At 36.3% G+C, this 26,729-nt stretch overlaps 1 protein-coding gene across 12 annotated transcripts in view; it reads left to right on the plus strand.

Moving 5' to 3' along the window:
• Positions 1–26,729, plus strand: part of CACNA1D (calcium voltage-gated channel subunit alpha1 D) — a 171,754-nt gene that overhangs the window by 29,511 nt on the left and 115,514 nt on the right. The window lies entirely within an intron of this gene.

Consider the following 26,729-nt stretch of genomic DNA (forward strand, 5'->3'; position numbering starts at 1 on the left):
CCAAAATCTTATTTTTGGTCCTGCAAGCTGATCTGGCCACACCAACCTCTTCCCCTGTGTGAAGAGCCGTTGGCTTTGCTGTTGTGCTGCAGCAGTGCCTGGAGAATGCAGGTGTGTGTTCACACAACGTGGGTTTAGTCTTAGATATCTGAGCAAGGTGTGCAGAGTTGAAATGTGTTACCAGGGATCTTTTAAATATGTTGTATAATTGAATCTTATTGATTACTCTTCCTGGCCCTCTGTGCTGGGTAAATATTTTATTACGTTTGAAACGCAGGTACTGATGCACTGGGAAGGTCGGACTTTGGGCACCTGCCTTTGTGTTTGTGCTGTTAACTTTTGCTGACTGGCAATGCAGGGACAGCTCCCCTGTGGCTGCAGAGCTCAAGCTTAGGTGGTGTTGCATGTGTGACCAGTGGCTGTTTGATGGCTTCTTTCTCATTCTAGGATCTACTTTGGGGTCATTTTTATAAGCTGGTGTGTAGTTTTAGATCTTACTCTTTCTTCAGTGGTCTGCAAGTTATGTCAAAACATAGTGTGTATATGGTGTGTCTTACATGAGTTGTGTTGTTCTTTGCTCTCTGTTACGCCCAAATTGATTTGTCTCACTCCACTTCTGCATTTCCTCAGCACACCACTGGAGAGCTGTTTGTACCTATGCTTGTGCTCTCATCCCATCCCCACACACCTCTATGCTGCAGCCTGTCTTTCTGCTTTTTAAGGCTCTGCTGTCATACCATGCCTGTATTCCTCTACACTGATCATGAATGTTCCATTTGACACAAAATTATCTACTTGTTACCGCTGTCTATGCGCAGCTGTGCTTATGCTGCGTGAAAATAAGCACAAGTAAACCAAACTAGGCAATGTTACCTGATGTTTGAAAGAATTGTTACGGCTTCAGGTGGTTGAGACATGTTCAGGCACAGTCTGTCTGATAAACCTTGGTCCAGAAACCCAGTACAGAGTCCAGGGCTTGTGCCTTGTCATTGGCAATACTGAATTTAACGGGCTATGGTTGTCTCTGCGATGTGACAGAAGTCCAAGCAATCCTGAAAAGTTGGTACATGAGAATGGATTGCAATCATAAGATTGCAAGATCTTCCTCTGGTGAGGTGGTTATGGGGAACTGTGTTAACAATTTCAGCAGCAGAGGAGTTCCCAAAATTCTGAGATTAGTAAAACAGTTTGGTCTTAGATGATCTCAGATTCCTTACTAAATAGAGTTAATTTTAAAGCAGCACTGTTATCCTTGAGTAACTCTACAGCTTCCCTGTGTTGCTGCAATAGTTTTCTAAATTAAAATTGGGAACGGTCATAATTTTTTAATGTGGTCATAATAAGCAGATTTTTCATCTTATAAAGAAACTAAAATGCACATAAAATAACAAAGACTATTTTTGTGTTTGCTACTCACACAAGATTAATTTGCAGAAGTTCTCTAGCAAAAGTTGGAGTACAAGAAGTTAAGATGAGAAATAAACCACTGTTATGTGCAGTTATGTTTCATTTATCAGGTTCTGTTTTTTCTTAATGAGCTCTGAAGTTTGGATGTACACATGGAGAAGAAGAACTAAGGCCAAGATAAAATAGCAGTATTGTCCTCTCATCTGTTGATTGCCCTCATGATTTGCAGATCCAATAGTGTGGTTTTGTCCTTACACTGTCTGTATACAACACATTTGGTAAGGGCTGCACTATATGAAACTTCTCACTGGGAAAAGGAATGAAGTTACAGGACTTTTTATTCAGGGAATATCCAGCCCTGTTACTTATCCAACTACTCCTTGGCTCAGAGCAGTACTTCTCTGAATTCAGTTTTGTTTCAGTGTTAGAGTAAAAGAATAATATATGTCTATCAGCTTGGGAAGAGACTGTTTCCTAAGTTCATTCTCAAATAGTCTTTTCTCTAGCAAGAATAATGGCAAAATTGGTCACTAATAAAAGCCCTTCTTACTGCACCAGATTAATCAAGAGCACAAAAATGTGGAAACTCTGAAAATCTGCAGGAAGTAGAGGAAATCTTTGTATGTGTGCACACACATGTGTGTTCATGCATGACTGCAGGCTGATGAATGAGTATTGGAATAACTGAAACTGAAAAATGGTGCAGTTCAAATACAGTTGTAATACGTAATGTTTATAAACATGGTTAATTCCCTAAACAAGGGAACTTCACATGTTTTTGTCTTCTGTGATCTTATCAGAGGGATAATTCCCCTCTATGGAAGATTTACATGATATTGCAGTAGGTGGGGGAAAATATACTGAAAAGTTTTAAGACTGGTGGAAAGCTTGTAAGTACACTCATTGCATCTGCTTTATACTGCTGACTAATTGTGTGAGTTAGCATGTATTTTTTTAGTATAACCAAATAGATTAACCTTACGTGTTTTTAAAGAATGCAATTAATCAGCAAAATTCTCTTGAGGTGGCTTTTTTAAATACCTATTTACATTTTTAATGAAAAACAAACGGAGTAATTCTTCAACTGGAGTAAAGGTACAGTTCCATAAACATGGATTAGAAGCAATACTGTGATTATTGCCAAATAAATATACTAGACCTGTTCATGCCTGTAAGTCTAGTTCGATTTTTAATGTATTCCAAAATGACTTGGAAAGTGCTGGGTACCTATATTTAGAAGTCTGCTATTGGAATTTCTGTATCAGAAGAAGGAATGAATCATCTTTAATAACTTGCATTCAAGTAACGTGATCCATATAATTTTTGCTGATTGTGTACAAAGATATTAAAGTTAAAATAGTTATGGTTTATTTATTCTCACATGCTGTACCTTCTCAGGAGGTGGGAGATGGTGGTCTTGTGTACTAGGTACAGACTCCACCTATAAAGTTCTGTAAAGTTACAAAAATAACATTATTCAAGGTAAAATTGATCAGGATGGAAAGAGTGTTGTGCCAGGCTAGTGATTCATTGCCAGAACACTTTTTTCCTGAATGCTAATTTTGTCTCCTTTAACCTTTTGGTCAGGTTAACTTTCTAAGGAGATAAATTGCACCTCACATGAGATCACAACACCACACAAAAGTGAAGTTTCCTTCTTTAAGACACTAAACTTGTATATAATAGTGTTACAATTTTATATTTTCTCAAATCTTTTGATATTATTTTATTGCATATAGCTATGAATTTAAAAAACCCAAATGGCTTACCATTGCAACTTGTAAAGCAGTTGTTCTCTTTCTATTTTTTTATTTTGCCTAGGTCTGTCTGCTCAGCTAATGCTGTGTTTTGAATTCTGATACAGAGGTCCAAAGCAGGAATTGGGCTTCTTTTGGCTTTTAACTTCTCCCTGTGATTAAAAAAAAATAGTAGTAAGGAAACGGTTGCATTTCTCCACAGCACATAACATTTCTAAGTTTGTGCAGTTCCAAGACAGCTGCTGTTGCAGGACATTAGATGGCCCTCTATGGAATGTACTAATTTTACTACTTGATTTTTTTACTTCTTTGTTTGGGTTTTGTTTGGGTTTTTGCTTTGTTTTGGGTTTATTTTGTGGATGGTTTTGCAAGCCAGTTACCAGGAGTGCAATTATATAATCCTGGTTTGATCACAGAGTAGTGTAAATTTGAAAGACTGTTTTACATAGGAAGCCAAACTTATCTGGCTCGTTGGCAAAGACCTGATTTTGCAGAAAAACTTTCATGATTTTGGTCAATGAAAATATGTAATAGTACAGGTGACCACTTAAACCCTTTCTGGGAAAGGCACTGGCTATACAGGTCACAAAAATGCATGCAAGTGTCATCCCTTCTGCAATAACTTTTAATTACGGAATACTTTGGATTGGATTCTTTTAACATGTACTGGAAGAATAAAACAACGTAAGTCTGTTGGTTATGTTCATATCTGAAAATAAAAATCTTTGAATTCTGCTCCCAACACATAGTTAGGGAAGAAAACACTTTTATATCTTAAACAGAAACAGTAATTCCATGTAGGACCTTACAGTCTTTGAGGAGTTACCTAAGCTTCTGACTAGGAAACTGTGATAGGAGTGCCAACTGTTATAAATAGTTAATCTAAGAAAGAGGATGATACATTGCTAGAAGAAAGATTATGCATATGATATGCATGCTTCTTGTTATGGGACAGAACCTTTTTCTGATTTCTATATGTGGTTGAAAAGCCACATTTTGGGACACTTTCAGCTTAGTGTTTCTGTATTTTTAAAATGAATAGCTAAGTAACTGCAGGAGCATCATCTGGGTATTTTTTTAAAAAAATCTCAGGGATTTATGATTAAAACTACTGATGTAGTAAACTAAAGGAAGTTTAAATATATTCTGGTCTGAATTACTTTGCATTTCTCCTTCAGTAGTTACTCAGTACAAGTTTTCCTTGTGGAGGATTAAAAGACAATGAATGCTGAAATCACATGCCCTAGGAACTCGTTAGCTTTTCTGCAATCTTGTAATCAGAGCTCCATATAATGAAAACTTCCCTTGTGGAGGTACTAATCTAGGAAGCAGGCCTATATTAATTATGTAATGGGAGTTGCTTTAGATGCAGTTTCCAAATGTTACTTTGTTACAGATGACTCTTTGCTCTTGAAGTGTTACTACATTTACTAATAAGCTTAAGAACTCTAAATTGTCTTTATCAAAAATAGGTCACCTGTTTTGTTTTCTAGCAGCAGAATTACTTTTTATGATTTAAAATCTCATTGTTCATTTTTTGGGCCAGCTCAGCTTAGGAGAAATCTTTTTGAATTTATCTCTTTACTATCCCTTAGTTTTTCTAAGCTACTTTCACTTGTATAAAATGTTTGGATTGTAGTCAAATGAGTAGAAAGACTGAGCAACTCAGTTTCTAAAGTAGAGAGGAATTCGATGGAAAAGGGACATGTATTTTGGTAGAGTCCTTACTAATTTAGTAATAATATGATCCACATGCAATTGCAAACTTATTTTTTATTCACCATTTGTTGCATTCAGAATATTTTGTTAAGTCACAGTTAAGGATACGCAGTTGTATTTACTTTACTGTATTAATTTAAATTCAGAGGAGAAATGGTCAGCAAAAGGTGCTCTCTGTCTAATAATTCTCTTAAGCATTGTGTTAACCAAATTTGTAGTATTGGTTAGTCCTCAAGCATCTCGTTGAACTTCACTTAACTGCTCAACACTTTATTTTGTAGGCAGCAGTACAGATGTTGTTGCAATAGTTGAACCAAGAAAATTCTGCACCAGAACTGACCATTTTTAGTACCTACCTCTGGCTTTTTTCCGTGCATGAACAGCCAAAGCAAGAGTATGGCTATTCCTGCTGGAGGAGAAGTTTAAATATTAACTCTTATGTACAATATCCATCAAGTTGAGCTGGTAGAGGAACATTATCCTCGGTTTTATCATGACTTGGTTTATGACCCCTACTGTAAATTGCATCCGTATAGAATAACAAATGCTCTTAATTGGAATTGCTTGAACTGCTTTTATTTAATAAAATAGCTTCTATAGGACTTTCCTTAGTCATGAGAATAGATATTCAAATGTAAATGGGTACAAAACACAGTCTATTAGTACATGTTGGCATGAGAATGAGCTTCAGCAAGTTTTATTCTAAATACTTGGTTATAGTGGTGCAGAACTTTATTGTAACAAATCACAGCTGCTTTGAAGATGAGCACACAGCCTTAGTCAGTGGCTGGTAATTTGTACTAACTTGCCTTTTTCTTCTCTCTATTCTGAATCATCGTGTAAATTGAGGTGGCTGAAAACTTTTCTGACATAAATAATGAAAAAGTAGTCACCTGGAAAAACAACATTAACAGTTTCTCATGTAGAGTTCAGAACAGAGTAATTGAATCTTGACAGTTTTTTCATTTTCATTGATGATTTAAAAAATCTTTTCTAGTAGGTATACTATGGTGAACAAGTTTTTAAACTTGTTTACATCTTTGAAAACAAAAGACAAAAGTTTTTGACAGCCTTTTTTCAGTTGTTCCACAGTTTTTTCCTTTTTTTATTCGAAGCATTGTGAATATCAGAATGTTAAAGAAAACATTTATATATCTGTCGAACTCAATGTAAATATCCCACTTGCTTTCTAAATAATGTTGATTCAGTTGAAGAAATTAATAAAAAAAAATGTATTATGTATATTGTGAAATGCTCTTGGAAATCCAGGGGAGATTTATGTCATTTTTTTACTCAACATGGCATTTGTGATAGAGAGACTTGTTGAAAAGCATGGTCTGATTTGTTCCTTAAATACTGTGAGCAATGTTCCTGTGAAGAACAAAATTTTTTTTGAAGGTGATTGTGGATTTTAAGTGTCTGAAATTGAGGCACTACAAATTCTACATAGTTTTGTGAAAGTTCAGTTGGAAATTGAAATGTTAAATTTCAGATTTGTTGCACTGAGTTATTAAAAAGAGAGAAAAATATTTGCCCTCCAGGCCTTGTATAGGAGTAAAAGGCTTAACATTATTCTGTACCTGTCCTCATGGTTCCTACAAACTATTATTTAGTCTTATTCTGGTTAATCTTAGAGTTAAAATAAAAAAGTTGGTCCTTTGAAGGATGTGTCCAGTTTCTGTCACTCTTTGCCTCTGATAGACAGGTTCTAACCACTCTTTGGGGGCATGTGGTACTAACTGGAGAGGGTTATGGTTTGGAATATTTCAGCTGACATGTTTATTCATTAACCTTACCCACAAAATACCAGGCTTGCTGTCCTATGGACTTGTCTAAGCCAAGGTCAAAAAATTTTCTCCCCCAAACTGGCCCCTTTGCTTGGTCTGTGTCCCAAAGGGAGCACTACCTACTCCTGCCATTTTTTCCCTTCATAATATGCAACAAGTGACTGGTGATGAATGGGTTCTTTAGCAAAATTTCATTAAGTTCATTTCCCACACGCATTCTAACTTCCTTCCAAAGTGAGAACCCGTGTTCTAAACCTTGTAATCATGTGTAACCTATTGCAAGAAGTGAAATTCTTTCTGCACTCAAGGGAACCTTATAAAACTTCAAGTATGATTCAGTTGTTCTTGCATTAAATAGTACTTACTCAAGGTGTAATTCTATTTGTTTTGATTATTAGATGGTTATTGTAACACTTGATCAGAATGACTCCGCTTTTAATTAGTCTCCAAGGACATGATGATGTGACTCATCCTCATGCTGAACTATTTTTAGTAAATATTTATGGTCTTACATAGTACTGGAAGGAAATGGACCCCAGTATGTTGACAGAGAAAAGAGTCCTTACTCTGGAGGTGTTCTAAGGTGTTGATTAAATAGTGTGGCTTTTTCCATGTGAGTGTTACAAGATTAGAATTTTCTAGACCACGTGATTACTGAATGTGACCAGGGATGTGAGAGTTGGATATAAAAGATATTCAAAGAATTTCAAATCACTGTCTGGTTTCAGGTAGATAGTAATCTGTGTTTAATATGGCCAAAGCCAGTGTCCTTGAGCTTGTTGGCAGTTTTCAGGGATATTTTACATACACATGCAGAAATATGAGAGATGACTTGTTGTTCAACTTCCTATAAAATACAGGAAATTTCTATACTATGTAGGACCAAATTAGAGGGTGAAGAATGCAGAGATGGAGCTACTTTCAGTATGCAGAGTTGTGGGTTTTTCTGAATGTTGATATCATTCAGTGAAAACTGGCCTAACACACAGTTTTGCTTTCACTGGGTTGGTAGGAGTGTATTTCTCTGCACTGCTGTTATACTGGTAAGGTACAGGCTTTTGGGTGCTTTTTCCCACTCTGGTGTTGCATTGACCTGTGCTGATGCTCTTCTACTTTATCTTAGTCTGTCATCATGCTGTAAATTAAAAATCATATCAGAACCAGTAATGAATGAATATACAGTATTCACCTGCATTCCATTCTGTACAATTTATGAGCTTTTCTCCTGTGTAAGATTTTCATCTCAGTATTCCCAAATAAGGTAGTAATATTTCAAAACTGGAAGGAAGTCATGCTGTAAAACATACTCACAGAAATAGTAAAGTTGTCAGCAGCAGCTTCTAAAATACATCCTTGTTAAATATTTTAAGATTCCATCATGTTCTCAATCATTTCCTTAGAAGGGACTGTGATCACAGTGGAGAATGTGTTACTTTTCTTTGAGCAACGTGTCTGTAGTCAACAAGAAATAGTTTGAGGCTCATGACCTTCTAAAGTCCTGCCAGAATTCTAGTTAGAAAGTTATTCCATAGCTGTAAGGAGGGAATTAAGAATCCTGCTGCATGAGAATAGAAGCCTCTGGAAGCACAAGGTGATTTACATGTACTGTGTTTTTCCTGAGGGGGCTCTGTTTTCCTGCTGTTTTTTAAGCAACAAGCTTTAAAAAATGTTACAAATAATTTCTGGGGACAGGTGATTTCCATATTTTCTGCAGACTTCACTGTTGAGCAAAGCCTTCAGAGACTTTTTAATTTCTGTTTCACCAAGCTATCGGGAAGGTGTTTCGATCACATTTGTGAGCAGGTCTTTCTGGTTATTTGTAGTTGAGTGTTCAGATAGTAAGAAGAAACATTATAAACTTAGTGGTGTGGAGATACAAGTGCAACTCATTCTGATCAATTTTGAGTTTTATATTTGTGTTTTCAGGTCAGCTGTTTTACTGAAAATAACTGCATCAAGAGTTTAAGAATATATAGCTAAAAGTAGTTCATTAAACTATAGGAAAGATGAATAAAATTGAATCCACTAACCAAAACATTTCTAATTGTTTAAAGAATACAAACTATTGAACAAAATAAGCTATACTTTCTTCAGGCCATTTGACATAAATATTGATGCATTAGTATGAGCTATTAAAACTAATTTGGCTTTGAATTCTTAAACTCCCCCTTTTCAGTCTCCTTAGCATGAATCTAGTGAATTTTTAATACAGTTTTTGCTAGTTTAAAAAAATCAAATCAGTACTGCAAAATCAGTGATTCTCAGTGCACCAGAAACACGATTTCATCATGCATTCGAAGAAACTTATTACAGTAAAATACACTACTGCAAAATTTATTTGTGAAGAGAGCATGCAGCACATGCCACTGGGTTGGCTTTTTTGTTGTTGCTAGTGCAATTTTACTAAGTATCGTGAATATGAAGCAAAGAACTCTGAGTAAAGTGGAACTTTTGCTGAGCTTGACATTGTGAGATTAGAAGATTGGACAAGATTAGCTCAAGGTAGACCTGTAGAAGCAAAGAGAAGCTGAAGGAGTTCGGTGGGGGGGGAAGGCAATTTGAAGAAAAAAATATAACTTGGTCAAAGTTCTATTTACCTTTTGCTTTCCAACTGGGCTGTAAAAATCTTTCTTGTCGTGTTTTCTTAAACATACATTTAAAAGGCTTCCTAAAAATACTCCTCACTTTTCTCCACCAAACCCAGATTGTTTTAGATAAAACTTCCCCTTCAGTTACTGAAACGAGTTGGATTAATCTCTGCAGTCCCAAAGAAAATCATACTCTGACAGCAATTTGCATTTCTCTTTCTTCCCTTGAGTGCTCCTGCATTTCATCGCCTGCAATTGGTGCTAATTCAATTTGCTCTCATTATGCTTTAGATCTCATGGCGTTGTCTGGTGCAAATTACTGTCTACAAAATCATGGCAGACTCACTCAGTTTTTCCAAACTTACTTCTGTGTAGGCTGACTTAGATGTGACTGCTGTTAACTGTGTTCATTCATTAAAATTTGTTTTGCTAATCAGATTTTTTGTTCTTGCTAGTCTGGCGAGAGATATTTGTATCCTCTTTAAGGTTAATTGTGTTACTTCTCATTTTGACATGCAATTCCTTGCTAATCTTGTGATTTTTTTTTTCTGTGTTTTTTTTTTGATAGGTTATTGTGTATTCTGATTTAAACTACTGAAGGTAATTTTAAATTCTCTCATATAAGAGAACTGAAAGAGTCCTGGATAGGCTGTGAAACACTTGGACTGTATTTTTGCATTTTTTTCATCCAAATCCTAAACATTTTGCATATAGTGATCCTAAATGTCTTAATGCAGGACGATGAAGCTATGCAACCTTTGGGCTGTAAGGGGAAAATTTTGACCAATAGCAGCACAACAGTGTGGCAGTGGTTATAGCAGATGCCTCACATGCGTCTGACCATTCTCCAAGTCTGGATGGGAGGCTCTTTGCTGTTGGGTTTGCTGCTCAAAGAGGGCAGGAGGAAATCCTAAATTTTTGGAGTTATAGACAAGGTTTGTTTAGGGACCTGTCAGAGCTTTTGACCCTGCTCTCTAGTGAATGACATGAGGCTTTAGTATTCACTCTTAAGCACAGTTTCAATGTTGTGCTTTTCTTCTGACAAGTTTACATAGGATGTCAGCCAAGAAAGAGCAAACACGGTCAGAGGTATGTTTGGAGGGCAAAATGGAGTTACTAAAGTTATTAAAGGACACTTCTTTATTCATAGATTAATTTCTTTCCTCTAGGTTGTTTGAAGGGCACTGTTTTTTGGCCTGAGGAAGGGAGAAGCTTTTATTAATTGAGTTGAATTGCTCTTGTTTTTATAGCTATAAAGTCAAGTCTGATTAAAAAGCATTTCCCTGGGTTGCTGTGGCAGTCATTATTTCAGGCTGGCAAAAGCAATCTAGGCTTTTGTCATGTGTTGGATCAGATAATGATGATTTCTGCTTCAGTTTATAGTTCTGTTACTGTTATTGGTAACTTCCATGGTCCCTTCTTCCAATTCCTGGAAGATGAAATCTGGTATCAATCTGACTTTTCTTTCTTTTCACCTTGTGCCGAAGTTACTTAAAGAATCCAGCCCTTGATACTTCAGCAATTCCCCTGTTAGATTATATGTCTTCAGTTATGCTTTCCTGTGTCATTTATTTTTTCTGTGGACTCTTACTCTTCTGAAAACTGTATTTTTTTTTTTCTTTCCCCCCCAAAGATGGTATATCTAAGGTTTTAGCTTGATGAACAATTTTCAGTCTCCCTGTTTACTTTAGCATTGCCTTCATCCCCCAGTGCATGTTTCTGCTGCTTTGATAGTGGTGTAGCTTTGTGCAGCTGTGAGGTGAGACAGATCAATGAACAGACCTGTGTAAAAATGGCCCCTCCCCACAATTTTCGATGAACTTTTAAAAGTTTGACACTTCATGCACTGAGGGTATTGTCTCTTCGGCCTGTTAGGTTTAGGGATCATCTGACCTACTATAGATGTCAGACTTTTATAAGCTCCATAGTACCTGTTGACAGTAATTGAAGATACACATGATCATGGGCCATGTCTGATGTGAGTCAAAATTCTGACTGCTGGGTAAACTGACATGGATACAGTGTGAAGTTAGTCTCAACCTCCAGACTTTTCTTGCGTTTGAATTCTGTGAGCAGAATTTTAAGGGAAGAACATGAGGACTTGTGGGCTTAGAACTTTCAGCATTGGATTTCTGAAGTTTGAACGAACACATGTGAAATTGTTACAGAAATGTTCCTCAACACTACAGTAAAACTGATGTTTTTGAGACACAATGTTTTAAAGAATACTGCTGAATCCTATTTTCTCCTGTCTTTAAGTTTTGTAGGCTAATGAGTTCTCATTTGGAACTGATTTTTGGTGTTGGCAGTTTGATTACAAGTACATTATCATGGTTGCTTCTGTAACTGGAAATACAAATATTATGTTGTCAAGTGACTCCAAGTACTGTAACAACTGCACAAGTCATCTGCAGAGCACACAGTGTTTAGGCACTTGTAATGCTTTTCTCTAAGGGAAATGTTGAGGGGAAAGGATACCAGATTAACAGATGTGGGTTTTTTGTGTGATTTTTTTAAAATCAGTGTAACAAATCCATTCTATGGAAAGTTAAGGATGTAGTCTCAGTATATGGTGGGCAATTCAGGGATGGAAAGTCTTAAACTACATTTTTAAATGTTATCATGGTTTCATGAATATTTTTCATGTATTTCCTGGTGAACTGAGGTATTTGAGGTAAGGTAGCACACAAACATAGTAGCACAGTAAAATGTCATGTGTAGTTGTGATGCCATATTAATAAATATTCCCTTGCAGATTAATGCTAAAAGAATAAAATTTCTTCATAACTGATGAATAACTCTTTGCTTAAATCTTTTGTGTAAGGCTAGGGCAGCATTCATCCTGTTGGTATCTAACCATCTGCATTCTTTATGGAAAGTGAATTTATTGCTTGGAGCAAACTGAACTTCCTTATCTACAAAATGATACTGTCCAGACAGTCTTCATGAAAGTTGTCAGATGCTTCATTGTGAGCCTCAAGTACTGTAGTTACTGTTATCTACTAAAACCTTGGTCTGGCTGGGCAAGTGATTGAAGACAGATATTAGGATGGATTCTGAAGAACTTGACCTAAACTTTATTAAATTGACATTTTCCAAGTAGACACAGTGTAAGGATTACATGGTTCCTTCCATGTAATCTATAATTTAGGGCAGATCTCTCAGCATACCAGAAGGATTCACCTTTCCTTGAGTTCTTCTGTTTTCATGCTTGATAGAAGAACAGAAAATGGGACAAAGTTATGATTTACGAAGTTATTTCCTTCTGTAAGTGTATGTATGATCCTTTATTTACACTGGAGGTCATATTTATGACAGAGTCTTTTACCTGTGCTGAATATTGGCTTCGAGTTTTAATAGGCTGGATCTTTGCACAGCTAAATGCAGTATCTAAATTTTAGTGTATATACTAATATTGAAATTTCAGTAATATTTGCTAACTAGAAAGTAACCTCATCCACAGTTCAGTCAAAGGTAAATTTAGAAATTGGTAGTTTATCACTGTTTCTACCAGATTGTCCAGCTATTTGTTATGTGTAGACACGTGGTAGGATTTGTTTTGAGCAAGCTGGTTGGTTATACTGTAGCTGCAGAAGAACACTCAAAGAATCCAATTTCAACCCTTATGCACCTAGATTTTTAAACAAATGACTGAAAGATGAAAGGGTCTATATCCTGTTATAACCTACTCTTCACCTATGTTTTAAACTTTTAATCCTCTACTAATCTTCTCTTACATGAACCTTGTGTTTGTGTTCATCCTAAACTGAACACACACAGGATTTTCAGAATTTTTGCCCTAATGCTGTTTTTGTGCTGAAAGCCAGACTTTGTGCAAATCTCTATGAAAAGTGTCAGTGATGCAGTTTTAATATTAACAGCATAGGGAAGTTGCCATCTCACATGGGGGGAGGGGGAAGGCTTTTATTTTTGCATTTTGCTTTAAAAGAGCAAATATATTCAATGTAGTAGGAAGCAAAAATTGGGGAAATTGTTTTTAAAAGAAATATTAATCTGCGTTATAGTGATGTGGCAAGGAGAAATTCTCTAGGTTAGGATTGGGGCAGGGATAGTTTAGATATAAATTAAAAAAATCTCTGTATTTGCAATTCCAGTTTCTCACCTCTGCTTGCTTCCTCTGGCTCTATATGCAAGGGTATAGTAAGCATATGGAAAAGTTTCTGATGTATATATATTTGAATTTTCTCCCTTGCAGTCTGCAATAGTTGGCCAGCATAAACATGTCAGGAAATACAGCCAGGTCATACTGACCTACTTTGCTTGCTTTTGGAGGGCAGAAGATTACTCTTCTATCCTTGTACTGTGATTTAGATGGATTTGGGAATAAGCCCAATTGAGGGGATTGGTTTGAAATCTCACTTTCTCCCCACTTCTCAGAATGTGCTACTATGAGGAGTCACTGCCATTGACAACATCTGAAAAGTGGTGTACTTTTCATTCTCCACTGTACCAGTAGCTTGTGTATTGCATATACAGACTATAATCAGGGTGTACATATAGTCTGTAATATACAGACTGTATATTACAACATGCAGGCTAAGTGTGTGTTTTATGAGCTACCATTAAAACTTTAAAGAAAATGAGATGCATGTAGAATTTGCACATAGCAGTGTTTTAGCTGGCCCAGCTCCAGCAGAGTGGTGTTGGGCTTCATTCCTGGTCTCAATTTCCAGTGCCTGGTTTCATCCCTGCCGTATGTGCTGTGGTAGAGTGTATTTCTGCATACGGTTCTTAGATGCTGAAATAGAGACCCCAGACAGCCAGAGTGCTGTCACAGATCAGGCTGCATGAATTGCCAGCCTATACCAGGTTTTATGGTGCTACCAAACTGCTGGGTCTAGCTGGTTATACACTGCAGCCAGAGGTTCAGTTACAGAATCCATAGGGTAGATTTAAAGCTCCCTGGCTGGGGCATGAAGATCAGCGCAGCTGCAGTGTCAGTGCCTTCACTCTCAGATGGTCAGGACTTCATTGTCAGCAGCTGGTGTCTTGCTGCTGCAGTTTTAAGGCTATTTCTTAGCTAGATTGAGATTAGTCTGCCTATTTATCTTATGATCAGTTTGCTATTCATAAGATAAATACATCTGTCCTTGATGCAGTAAAGTTGGCATTATATATGTATATTAATTACTTCTGACACAGTTAAACTAAGTGAGCAAATATGATCAAAGATTAACCGGAGTGTAGAAATAAAATATCTGTTGTGATAGACAATCTAAAGTAATGCCACACTAAGTGAACTCAAAGAATTATTCTTTAGCTTAGAGCAAGAAAACTCAGTAATGTGTATAAGCAAATATCGTGGTTTTTTTCTTACCTTTTTGCAAACACGCTTTACTCTGATGTTTTGTGGAATTTGGTGAAACATGGAGGTAAAGGGAAGCTAGGGAGGCAAAGAAGCTTGATATCAGTCTGATTGATATCTGTTTCTGTCTTCAGCATATCAAGTGAATTTGCTTGTGCCATCACTATAGTAATATTTTACTGCCTGACTTCAGACTTTACACAACTTGCAGTGTTTCAGAGTCCTCCCAGGAAACAGTTTATTCTACTTCACCAGTGGCTGGGGGCTTTGGTGTGGAAAATACTCTGGATCACCTGGCAACTGAACTAAGTTGTCTTGGCCTTTTCTTGAGACTTTTTATGCTTTTCCAGGGGGGAGAATTGGTGGTATCTCAACACATAATTCTTCAGAAATTAAAATATGCCCTGTAATTTAATTTTATTTGGTAAAACATCTGTGCTGCCCTTTCTTATGTAACGAACCAAAATCTAAGTGGGGCGTAAAATGTTGTTAGTACTCCTCTATTCTTGGTTGGTAGATGGGATAGTAGGTGCAATAATGGATGGTTTAACTTTCAGATTATGTCCTTTCACCTGGGCTAAGTAGAATGGTGCTGTCTGTAGTATTTGTTACTTTGGGGAATGCAAGTTAAGGTGAAAGGGTACATATACCAGAGACAAGGAACAAATGACAGCATTTTCAGTGACCTATGTTAGTGTATGCTATAGAAACTATGAGAATAAACAGCTACACAGCACAGTGCCTGATAATCATACTTTTGGAAGACTGCAAGTCAAAGTTAAAAAAACTGTTGTTCCTCCTTTCCATATGAAGTATTTCTTACAGAAACATTAAGTTTTTAATAATCACAAGGTCTGATTGCCTGCCTAACTTCTTTCTGCTCTTCTCATGGCTTGTTGCCATCACGGAATCTAAACGACAAAGTGTGTGGTCTGAAGACCTAATCTAACCATATCTTGTAACAGTAGTAAAAAGACTTTACATTTGTCCAATATGTTTCATCCAAAAAAAACCCCAACCCCATTACTACAGCAAAACATCACTGGATACTTTCCAAATACTGGATTCAGACCGTTTGACTTTACAAGAGAATAGTGTTTAATTCCAGACATGATAAATACATGACAGTGTATTTACATCGAGGCTTATGTAACAAGGGAAGAGATAACTTTATGCAAACCAGAATAATCCTTTTCTCTTCCAAGAAAATAGATCTGTGTTTTTAAGGATTCCCATAGAAAGGACTCCCCATATGTGAAATGTTAAGAGACTCTATGTGCTTATATAGAAAGGATAAATGGTTAAGGTGCCCTACTGAAAGGGAAGCCTGGGGTGCTTCAAAGACTTGTTTTGATCAAATGTGATTGGAGAAACTAGTGTTGAATCCTTGGTGGAGTTCAAGTGGTGACAATTTTGACCCTAAAGTAAGGATTTGAAGGTACAGAGTTTAAATACATTCACTGAAACAGACATAAAAGAAATTCATATCTTTAAATTACGTAACAGATTTATGTGCAGACTTTGTCACACCATGGAAATTGCTTTCTGACAGAGGGTAAATTAATCATCCTCTTGTGGATCAATTCAAATAAATAGGTGCAGAGGAAGGATAATAGGATGATTTTGTAAAGAAAACTTAATTCATAAGGGGGAACTGTAATAGCATGACATTTTTCAGCTAGGAAAATTGAAGAGAGAGAGAATCTCATTGGGGGAACATGAGGAAGAGAGAAAAGCTACTCAAGCTAAAGGATAGTGTTGGCACAAGAACAATTGGGTATCAACTCACTGTGGGTAAAGGTACATTAGTGATTAGAAGAGCTTTCTAGATGCCAGAGGGGTGAGATATGGGAACAGCATTCCAGTAGGAGTGAACAGGACATTCATTTTGGCAGGATTTGGACCCCAACTTCACATATTATCTTAATGCTATCAACTCTGCTGGGGAAAAGTACAGCAAAGAATGAAGAAATAAAGTAGGAAAAAGATGCAAATTTGAATTTACTGACATGTTGCCTTGATTTACCCCCAAACCTAATAAAATGCTAGGCTGTGTATTTTTTGTGACATTATTGTACAAAAGCAAGCTTTAGAATATGTGGAAGAACACGAAATACCGGGATTTTATTCAGCACAGTTAATTAGTGCTGCTGCTTCTTTTCACCAAAAACTTTGCAATTAGTAATTGATGGGTTTTCAAAGTCCATTGAGAGTTCCTGAGCAAGTAACAGCCCTGCTTCAAAGAGCTGTAGTTCATAGGAATCAGTAGCAGTGCATGTTTTATTATCTAAATGTATTTTTACTTCCTGGTTTATTCTTTATAGAACAGGAAGGATAGGATTTCTAATGCAAAGTCACTTTCCCAGTTAGAAAAGCCCATAGATATTTCATTATGTATACTTTTTGTAATGCTAGGGTATTAATGGAAATGAGGATTTATTGGAATCTAGTGTCACTGATTTTTGAGCTCCTTTCCTAAGTGATAATATATTGGAAATATATAGATTAATGATGACCTGTGAAATTGTATTTAAGCAGAAGTGCCAAAGTATCTCATACAGAGAAAGAACCTGATGGAATTGTAATGTAAATAAGGCTGAAATGGAGAACTATTTTAAATGTAAATCATGTTTTTATTCTTCTTGATCATATGTTTAGGACAAGGATGTTGTAGTTACTCGTGCAGGACAAACATTATGCAGTAATGTGGAAATAATAACATATGAAGTGCTTACCTGCTTTGAAGCAAAACCTGAATTTGTTTCTGAAAACCATTGGGTGACTTTAAAAATGTAACAGTAGTTAAGGTTAATCAAAAGTAAGAGGAATAAATGTATGATGACCTTTGTATTTCAGTGAAATAATGCATTTTTTAGTTTTGATGTTTCTTTCCTGTGGAAGAGCAGGACTGAGTCTTTCAGCAAACTTTTACTGCAGGGATCATTGCAGTGCTTTATGTATCTCTACACCAAATACTGCTGTAGAAATAGCACAATTGCTGGATGCCTTACTAAAACTAAATGTCATTGTCAGACAACAGAAAAAGTAGATCTCTAAAATAATCACTTTTACTTATGCCTGAAGAGTTGTGTTCTGTGATAGCGAGTTTGGAATCTTTCAGCCTTGATTCACAAAAAATGCATATACTCATATAATTTGTCTGATTTCGGTGGTATTATTACTGATCTGTGCTAGAGGAAATCAAGCAACTGATTTTTCTTGTGGAACTGTGATCCTATTTAAATAGTTGTAACTTTAAGGCTAAGCTGCCTTTCAAAAAACAGCATTATTTTAACTCATTGTAGAAATGAAACTGTTTTTGTATTCCTGTTTTTCTGTTTTTCAGTGTTTTAATACAAAATTCTGAGTCATCAGTGAACCTTTGTACAGCAAATATTATCTTTTGTTGTGAATAAATGAAAACTTACATTTTGCATTCCCATAAGTATCTGTTTGAAAAAAACCCCCAAACTTAAGCTCTTAAATCTGAGCTAAGGTGCCACTTGTTGGTTGTGGCTTAGGTGCTTAACTTTTCAAGGAGAAAGCCCAGATTCAACCCAACCAAAACAAAACTAAGAAACAAAGGTTATTCTCTGGTCAACAAGCACATGATACTCTTGCCACTGTTTTTACATTCCACTTTTCCTTCTTTGGCACCTTTTGTCTTTTAACTCTATGTCCAGGATAAACTAAGCATGCAGATTTAAAGACTGTCACTTCATGTACAGTCTGTTAATTGTGATTAGGATTTAGTTTTATATGCTATAAGAAAACAAATAACTGGTTAATATTTAAAAAGGAAATGCTGTCACAGTTGAAATACCAGGTTTGAAATATATAGTCACATTGAGAATAGAAGTTCATTCCCTGGTATTGTTAATACAGACTTTAAATGTTCCAAAATAAGTACATTGTTTCCTAAGTCTCAATATATTTAGGCATTAGTAAGAAATTAATGTATGTAGTCCACTTGGTAGTTACAAAGTATGTTGCATTTTACTTACTGCTTTTGAACATGGTCTGTATGTGTTAATAATTTAAGAACTGGTTTTATTTCCAGAACACTCAGATTTTAGGTCATAATTTTTAGTAATCTGTGGGATTTTTGGAGATCAGGGTAATTATAACAATTGTTACATACTTTTCTGTGAGGTGACTTGTTCACCATGTACAAGGCTGAATTTGTTGCTGGTATTTTTGCCTATTTTTATTAAAAAAAAAAACAAAACAAAACAAAACCAAAAACAAACAAAAAAAACCAATAAACCCAAAACAAGCCACAAAACCAGCCAAACATAAAGAAGTTCAGATGCTTCAAAAGGATGTGAACTAAGCCATGTAATATGGCTGAATTTCCCTGAAGGAGGAGGAAGGTGTCAGTTACGATTAATGTGAACAACATTTATGGCCCTGGAGATGTGACCTCTCGTTACAGTAAATGTGACAGCATGAATTACTTTCAATTACAGTGAACTACATTCAGCTACATTAGTTCTGACACACCTCACTAGGAGTCTGCTGCTGTGGGAGCTTGAACCAAAGGAAAAAAAAGGCAAAACCTCAGAGTGCAAGTGTGTGTGTGTCACTTGAGCAAAAGCACTGGATTCTGACTCTGACGTATTATTGCCTCGGGTTTTACACACTTCTGTTACATCATTTGTTATTTCCACTGGCACTTTCAGGTTTATGCCTTGGGCACTGAAGAATATGGAAACCACCTTTTTAGTATGCCATGTATAATAAATGTAAATGCTAAATTATCTTTTTTAAAAGGTTAGATGAATTATCCTTTTTATTTTTGTCAGATAGTAACCTGCACCTTTACTTGGAATTATAAGTGGGGTTTACTAGCTATCAGCATGTCCAATGTGTCCCACTTTTTTATGGCATAACTACCTTCTAATCTTTATCAACATTATGCATTTATTCTTACAAATTAAATATATCACAGCACAGGATATTTATCACTTGACAGAAGCAGTTCTTATAATGTCAGTACTTTTTCCTTCAAGGTTCAATTATCATGCTTGAGTTTCTACCTCTAAGCTTCCACAGAAAATAAAAGATGCCCAGGGCAGAAGTCAACCTTTCACTTTTGCTACAGAGGAGATGCCATCTATTTCACGCTGTGCTAAGTATTCCATCGAAACATGAGTAAAACAATGCCTTTGGCAAACCATAAATTAGAAATAGCACTAAGCAAAGGAAACAGCTTTAATTAAAGCATTTTGTTTCACTTTGAGGACTCGATTTGCAGAGTATTGGGCATTCTTTCTGCAGAGATGAAGACCCTCTTTTCAAATTCAAGGGACTGGTGTTGGAATCACATTAGAGAATTCATGATGTAAAACTGCTCGTTAACGAAAGAGGAAGAAAAATGGTGGTTGCTGATTCCAAAGTGATTCTGAATTAAGGCTGTAGAGTCTAAATTCCTGTTAGTCTTCATCCTATGTTAAGGACTAATTTTCAAACCTCAGTTTTTCCAGTATTTTCACTGGCCGTTCAATGCTATAATAGTGTTTTGTGAAAATATTTGTAAATGTTTCAATGGATATTATAAAAACCAATATGCAGTATAAACTGACTTCCATATGTTGGCAACTCCCCAGGCCATTAAGATACAAAGATTTGTATTTTAGTTGTTTTACTTACTAAAAATTAGATTAGAATAATATAATTTTTAGAGCTTTCTTCAAATCACTGAAACAGTGGGAGACTAATAGAATTTTCAGATCAGCTATTCTGGCTGTGAAATATCCTCACTTAGGCAGTCAGTGAGGATATTCAGATTCCCTCAAATCCTGTGTTTGGTTTTGGGCCCCTCACTTCGAAAGGGAGATTGAGGTGCCTGGAGTGTGTCCAGAGAAGGGCAACAAAGCTGGTGAAGGGTCTAGAAAATCCTGTGAGGAGCAGCTGATGTTGTTTAGCCTGGAGAAAAGGAGTCTCTGAGGGACCTTATCACTCTGTACAACAACCTGAGAGGAGATTGTTCTCCTCTATCATGTCTCAGAAGAAAGGACAACAGGAAATGGCCTTATAATTGTCCAAGGGAAGGTTCAAATTGGGTATTTAAAAAAAAACAAACCAAAACACTGAGAGAATGGTTGGGCATTAGAACAGGCTGCTCGGGGTGGTGATGGAATCACCATCTCTGCGAGTGTTCAAGAGTTCTCTGGATGTGGCACTTGAGGATATGGTTTAGGTGTGGTTGTGGTGGTGGTGGGTTGATGGTTGAACTAGATAATCTTGAGGGTCTCTTCCAGCCTTGATGATTCTGTCATCTTTGGTAAATGTATGTTAAATTCTGTGCATGTAAGTGAAAGAGACGAAAAATTAATTTTTTGGGTTTGGCTCTTGGTCTCTGTGATTTTTATCTGACTAATATAACAGGTTTTTTTCTTGCCTACTTGGGAGTAGTAGAGACTTTGGTTTTTAAGGGGAAAAAGCCTAATATTTCCAAAAGAGAGATAACAGCTCATTTCATGTAATTACTTTCAAGAATATAGTTTTAAAATATGCTTTAGGGCCTGTCCCACTGAATAGTTGGGAGAAAAGTCACAGGAATTATGACATTCTAAATCATCTGTAAAGCAGTTTTATAGGTGGAGAAAAAGCAGGTGTTGGTATTCTCAAACTGTCTCATAGTGATAATGGAAATGAACTTGAAACAGTGACAGAATACTGAATATATTGATGCGGACAGTGAGTTCTCTGGAAATCAAAACTGATATTCCAGATAAGGGAATAAATTAAAACAGACTTAGATGCAGTTCAGATGGGAATAATAACAAAATAATCTTCCTGATCAAGTGTTCTGTTTGCAGAAGTGGAAAATGAAATAAGACATTCAAAACTTAAATACATCCCCTGGGATGCCAAATGGAATGGGAATGAGAGGAAGGAAATGATTTCGTGTTGCAACTTTGAAATTACAAAGATGCACTTAGAGGCGTTTGCAGAATCTGGAATTGTAATTGTAGCAGGCACTGGAGGGACCCTAAATAATGTTCTTAACATTTCACAGGGTAGTTTGAAAACAGATTCATCTGTAGAGAAGAAAGAAATTTGGCTTCAGGGCAAACAGGCTCATGTCTTCCTTTCTATCAGAAGTGGAAGATTTTCACCAGTAAGGTTTGATCTGCAGATCACAGGAAGTGAACAAAACTTTTTTTTTTTTTTTTACTTTATTCAGTTTTGCTTTTACTGTGGCAAGTTTTCCTGATACCTTAGCAATGTATATCAGTAGTATTTCAAAATTAGTGCATTTAGCGTTACTTTGGTTGAACGCTTTTCTATCATGGGTAGAATGAATAAAAGAGTAGGGCTTCATGGTGGTGCTATTACTAGAGCTATAAGCTAAATATTTTATTTTTTCTAATGAATTTTCAGAAGAGTGGATCAGTCTTGTACCTGAACATGGCTGAAATTAAAGCAGGTGTATGAAATTAAAGGTATATATGAAGTTAAAGCATGGGTCTTGTTTGTGGACTGGGTACAAATCAGTGGTTTAGCTGTGCTGGTTTTGAATTTTTCTCGGAGCCCCTCTATGCTTATAAAGAGCTATTCCACTTAGTATTTCTCCATGTGCTCTGTTTGCAATGGAGCAAAGGGCTTCTGTTGAACACTGTCATGGCAGAAGAGCACATTTCTCCTTGTTTTTTCCTCTACAAATCTGCATTTTCTTTGTTATGGAACAGCCAGAGCAATCTGACCCTCAGATGTGTAATGAAAATGTCTCCATGTTCATTGAGCCTTCTGTTCAAGTTGGAAGAACTGTAGAAATCTTCCCTTTCATAGTTATCCAAATACTTAATGGGCACACAAAATGGGAATCTCCCTGCATTTTATTGCTGCAGGGAAATATCAGTTTCTACAGCCACATGAAATTTTCAATATCTGGAATTTCCTATAAGACATTCTTTCAAAACAAAGTCTTTTGTCAGTGAAAAAACTTTGATTTTTTGCTGTTGAATAAAATTTTTATTGAGTAGACACTTCAACCATTTGGTTGAAAAACAACCACAGTAGAAGAAAAAGTACTAGGAAGAATTTGTTCAGCAAACTGAGACAATCAAGGATAAAGTTGTGCTTTAACGTTTTCATGGCTATTGTAGACCATTCTCCTGTCAGTTTGGATAAATGCATGTTTTTGCTTCCTTACATCACTGTTCTGAACAGTATCTGCAAGGAGTGTTCTATCCTGCCTGCTCCTTCAGTTGAAAATGTATTTCACTGGCATCATTGCTGTCGACAGTTCTTTAGTTTATGGCTCCTAATGCTCTGGCAGGTTGTCTGCTCATAAATAATAGAGTCTTCCTAGATTTTTTTCAGTGGTTTTTAGTGCAATTTTACCTACTAAAAAATATAGAGTAAATGAGAGTGTATCTATGGAGTTAAGAAATTCTTTCTAGAAGAAAAGAATTGCAAAGAGATAATAGAGCATGTGGCATGTTGTTCCCAGAAAGGCATTAGATATTTCACACTGAAACTTATTTACCAAGTGTACCTTCTCCTCAGTGTGGGGTTGTCATATCCACATCATATCATCTGATGTTAGGATGTATTAAACAAGAAAGTAGGAACTCAATACAGATTTCTCTGATCAAATTTCTTAACATTGTGAATCCCTTATATCAGTAACATCCTGTAGTACTTTTAAAAACCCTTGTTGTTTTGTTTTTTTTTTTAATACTTTAATTCTGTAGCCAGTCCTGATACAGAAGACCCAGCCCTGGTCATAGCAGTTGACTGCTCTCCAAAAACAGGGGGTTGAAGAAAATGTTCTCAGTCCTGCTGGTTTTCAATGGGCAATAGTAAGACCACAAGTGTAGGATATTGGTTGGCCACTGGTCCAGGGCTCTGTCATTTAAATCCTGAGAAGGATGATTAGAAAACCTCCAATAAAACAACAGGCCTAAACCTTTGTATTCCTCTCAAAGTCAGACCAGGATATAGGGTAGGTGTGGTGTGTTTCAGTTTTTGAAAGCCTTACTCATGAGAATTTCTTAAACCTTTTCCACTGTAATAAAAACCAACCAGACAACCCCCCCCAAACAAACCCTATTAAACTAAATTATTTGTCCTTACATAATGGAAGTTTCTACCCTACTAGAAGTATTTAGAAAAACAAACTGTCCCATCGGGTCGATTTTTAACAAATCATTGCATAGTTTTTAATCTGACATAAGCAAAGAGCTACTGTAGTCATATATCTGACAGATTAATGAGTAAAGTATTGTGATGAAACTGCTCTGTCAGATTTGCCCAGTTCTTTTGTAATGAAAGTGAAAATTAGATTTGCAATCAGATGAATAAATCTTGGGCAAAAAACACCTACTCAAAGGATGTCATTGTTCTGTTTCCTGGCTGACACTGTCAGTGCAGAACAGAACTACAAACCCAATCTGTTCTCCACATTGTTTTAATTTTTTTTTTCCAGAAAGTCCTTGACATTCTTGAAAAACAGCACTGGATCATTATAGAGCTGTCAATGAGTACCTAACCCACAGAAATGTTACCTTTTTGGTCTTCAATTCCTTTTCCTTTGGGATGCCCCATTCCTTTGGGGTGACTCTGAGAACGCCTGCTTGAGGAATCTCCTGGAAAACAGACTTTTGTTGGGACAGACTTTTCCTGTGGCAAACTCCCCTATATAAAAGCTGAGCACAAAGTGACCATAACTGATGTGAGAGCCACTCCTATACACTGGAGAACTGTATTGGTCAAAGAAGGAAGTGCACAGGTTGGAAAACTAGGAAACTATTGGAAAGTGAACACAGGAAAAGTGGATATATTTAAATCTAGACTATTGCAGCGTCACCTGAATAGGTTGGCTGTTTGACAGTTTTTAAAAGAATTTATAACAGTATCTATGTTTTTGAAGTCTGATTAGCCAAAAAAAATGGGCAAAGCTCTCACAGGAGTATTATTTTTTCTTATATGTTTTGTAGTGAAATGCTGAACTACACTAATTATAGTTTGATTTGATTGGTGAGATTTTGGTCTGGAGTTTTTCTGTTTTAAGGAAAAACAGTTTATTTTGGCTTTTGGAATTGGTTTGTTTTGTGGGTTTTTTTTAACCACTTTGCCCTTGATTTTTTGTTTCTCTTAAAATGTTCTGGGAAGTCTGTATCTACAAAACACTCATAGAACATAAAAAATAGACTTGTTACTGGTCTTGTAACATCTGAAAGTTTTCCAAGCTCCAACATATATGTAAAAAAAAAAATTCCATAGAGGACTTACTGCTGTCAGTGCTCCTGTGTGTTCTCTACTCATGGGTTTCTGCATGGTCACAGTGAATTTATAGGGATTAAAATATTCTCTTGATTTTTAAATTCTCAGAACTTGAAGATGTTCACTAAACTACATGATACTTAGTAATATTCTCACCCCCTGGTTTTTAGCTAAAACCTGCTGTCTTATAAATAAATAAAACTGCTAGCAAGTAACAAAATATGTTTAATGTTAATGCTGTTTTATGACTAGATGCAGGTTTAATTCATCACTTGACACTGACTCTAGTCAACTGCGCAAGGTAAAATTATGAGACAATGTACCACTATACCCAAATATTCTGTTCTACTTTCTTTATTGTGCTGACCTTATTTTTTCTGAATATCATGAATTAGAGGGTGGCAGAAAGGCACCCAAGTAAATTGGATTCTGTTCTAGTTATATTCTTTATTGCTTACTTGGCCTGCTCTCAGCTGTGCAATTCAGATTCTTTGGCACTGTGCTCAGTCTTCAATAGGAGTTGTATGGATTTAGTGCTGAAGCTCTTGTGTCACCACCTGCCAGCGTTTCTCCAGCTTGCCTTCCACACCTTGCGAGTGTGCAGTCAGTGCAAAGTCATTAGTTCATTTTCCCTTGGTTGATAAATTTTCAGTACATGGTAAATTTGTGGTGGGTCTGTTACAGTTTTAATAATTTGAGTAAATTTTCAAAATCACAGCATTTATCTCGTTCTTCCAGAACAATAAGCAACAGTGGATTTAATAATGTGCATATAGAATGGATGTCTGTTGTTTTCACTTAGCTGTTATTCAGCAAAACTCTGTATTACCTGTCAGAGAGTAGAGTTCTGCCTAAATATAACATAGGAGGAAAAAAAAAGAAAGAATTTGGTTTTTTTTCTATTTGATGCTATGAACAGAAAATTCTTACTGAACACGTACTAAACAGAACTTGTACATGAACGGAACCAGCATGGATCCACACAGATCCTGGTAATTGATGTGAAAATTTGTCATTTGGATGCAACATTTTTTTGTACAAACTCTTATTTACGGAACAGAGGTGTTGACATCGTTATTGTGTTACTTACAAAGTTAAGTGGAAATACATGATTAAGAATATGATAAGCAATCACACTCAAAGAAGAAATATAGGTCTACAGTGCATTAAGAGGAATTGATTGCAGGAAATAATGAGAAAAGTCATCACAGTGTTAAACATGGTCTGCTTATTCATCTACCGCTGGCTGCCAGAGTCTGTCAGATGAAAGTAAAGGCATTACTGCTACCTGAAACTGTCTTTGCAGGCTGAGATACTATTTCAGTGATGTAAGTTGTTCAAATGCTCCTTCAGACTACACTGATTAAAAAACCCCAACTTTAAGAAACTTAATGACACTTAATTTTAATTACGGCTCAGTGTAATGCTGGCACATCCATTTTGTTTGTTTGCTGTGCTCAGTATTTGAGTTGTTTTATTGCACGTTCTTTTCTTGCAAACACAAATGCCTGCTTGAGATCTGGAGAATGGAACTGTTGTTAATTGGGGCTATACCAAGAGATTGTCAGTTCACAGTTCAAAAAAGATGAAAAGATTTTGTGTCCTCTTTGGAAACAGTGAAAATTCTGAGAGCGAGATTTGTTGCGTGGCAGTGGTACCAGGAATGTGAAATCCCTTTGGTTTTATATAGAACTGTGGTAGGAATGTTTATGCTGTGCAACACCTGCTTATTTCTACTCCTAAATATGGAGTTTGCATTTGGTTTTGACTTTTGTGTCTCAACCTTGCCATCAGATGTCCCAAACTGCCAAAGCATCTGGATCAGCAGCAATATGATGGTGTCCTATAAAGAGACTGGAGATATTTCTGGGCCTAATGCCAAATTCCTGCCCAGACTTGCCCTGGATTT

The sequence above is a fragment of the Neopelma chrysocephalum genome, unplaced genomic scaffold, assembly GCF_003984885.1.
Source record: "Neopelma chrysocephalum unplaced genomic scaffold, ASM398488v2 Primary Assembly neopelma1_147, whole genome shotgun sequence".
Taxonomy (NCBI): Eukaryota; Metazoa; Chordata; class Aves; order Passeriformes; family Pipridae; genus Neopelma; species Neopelma chrysocephalum.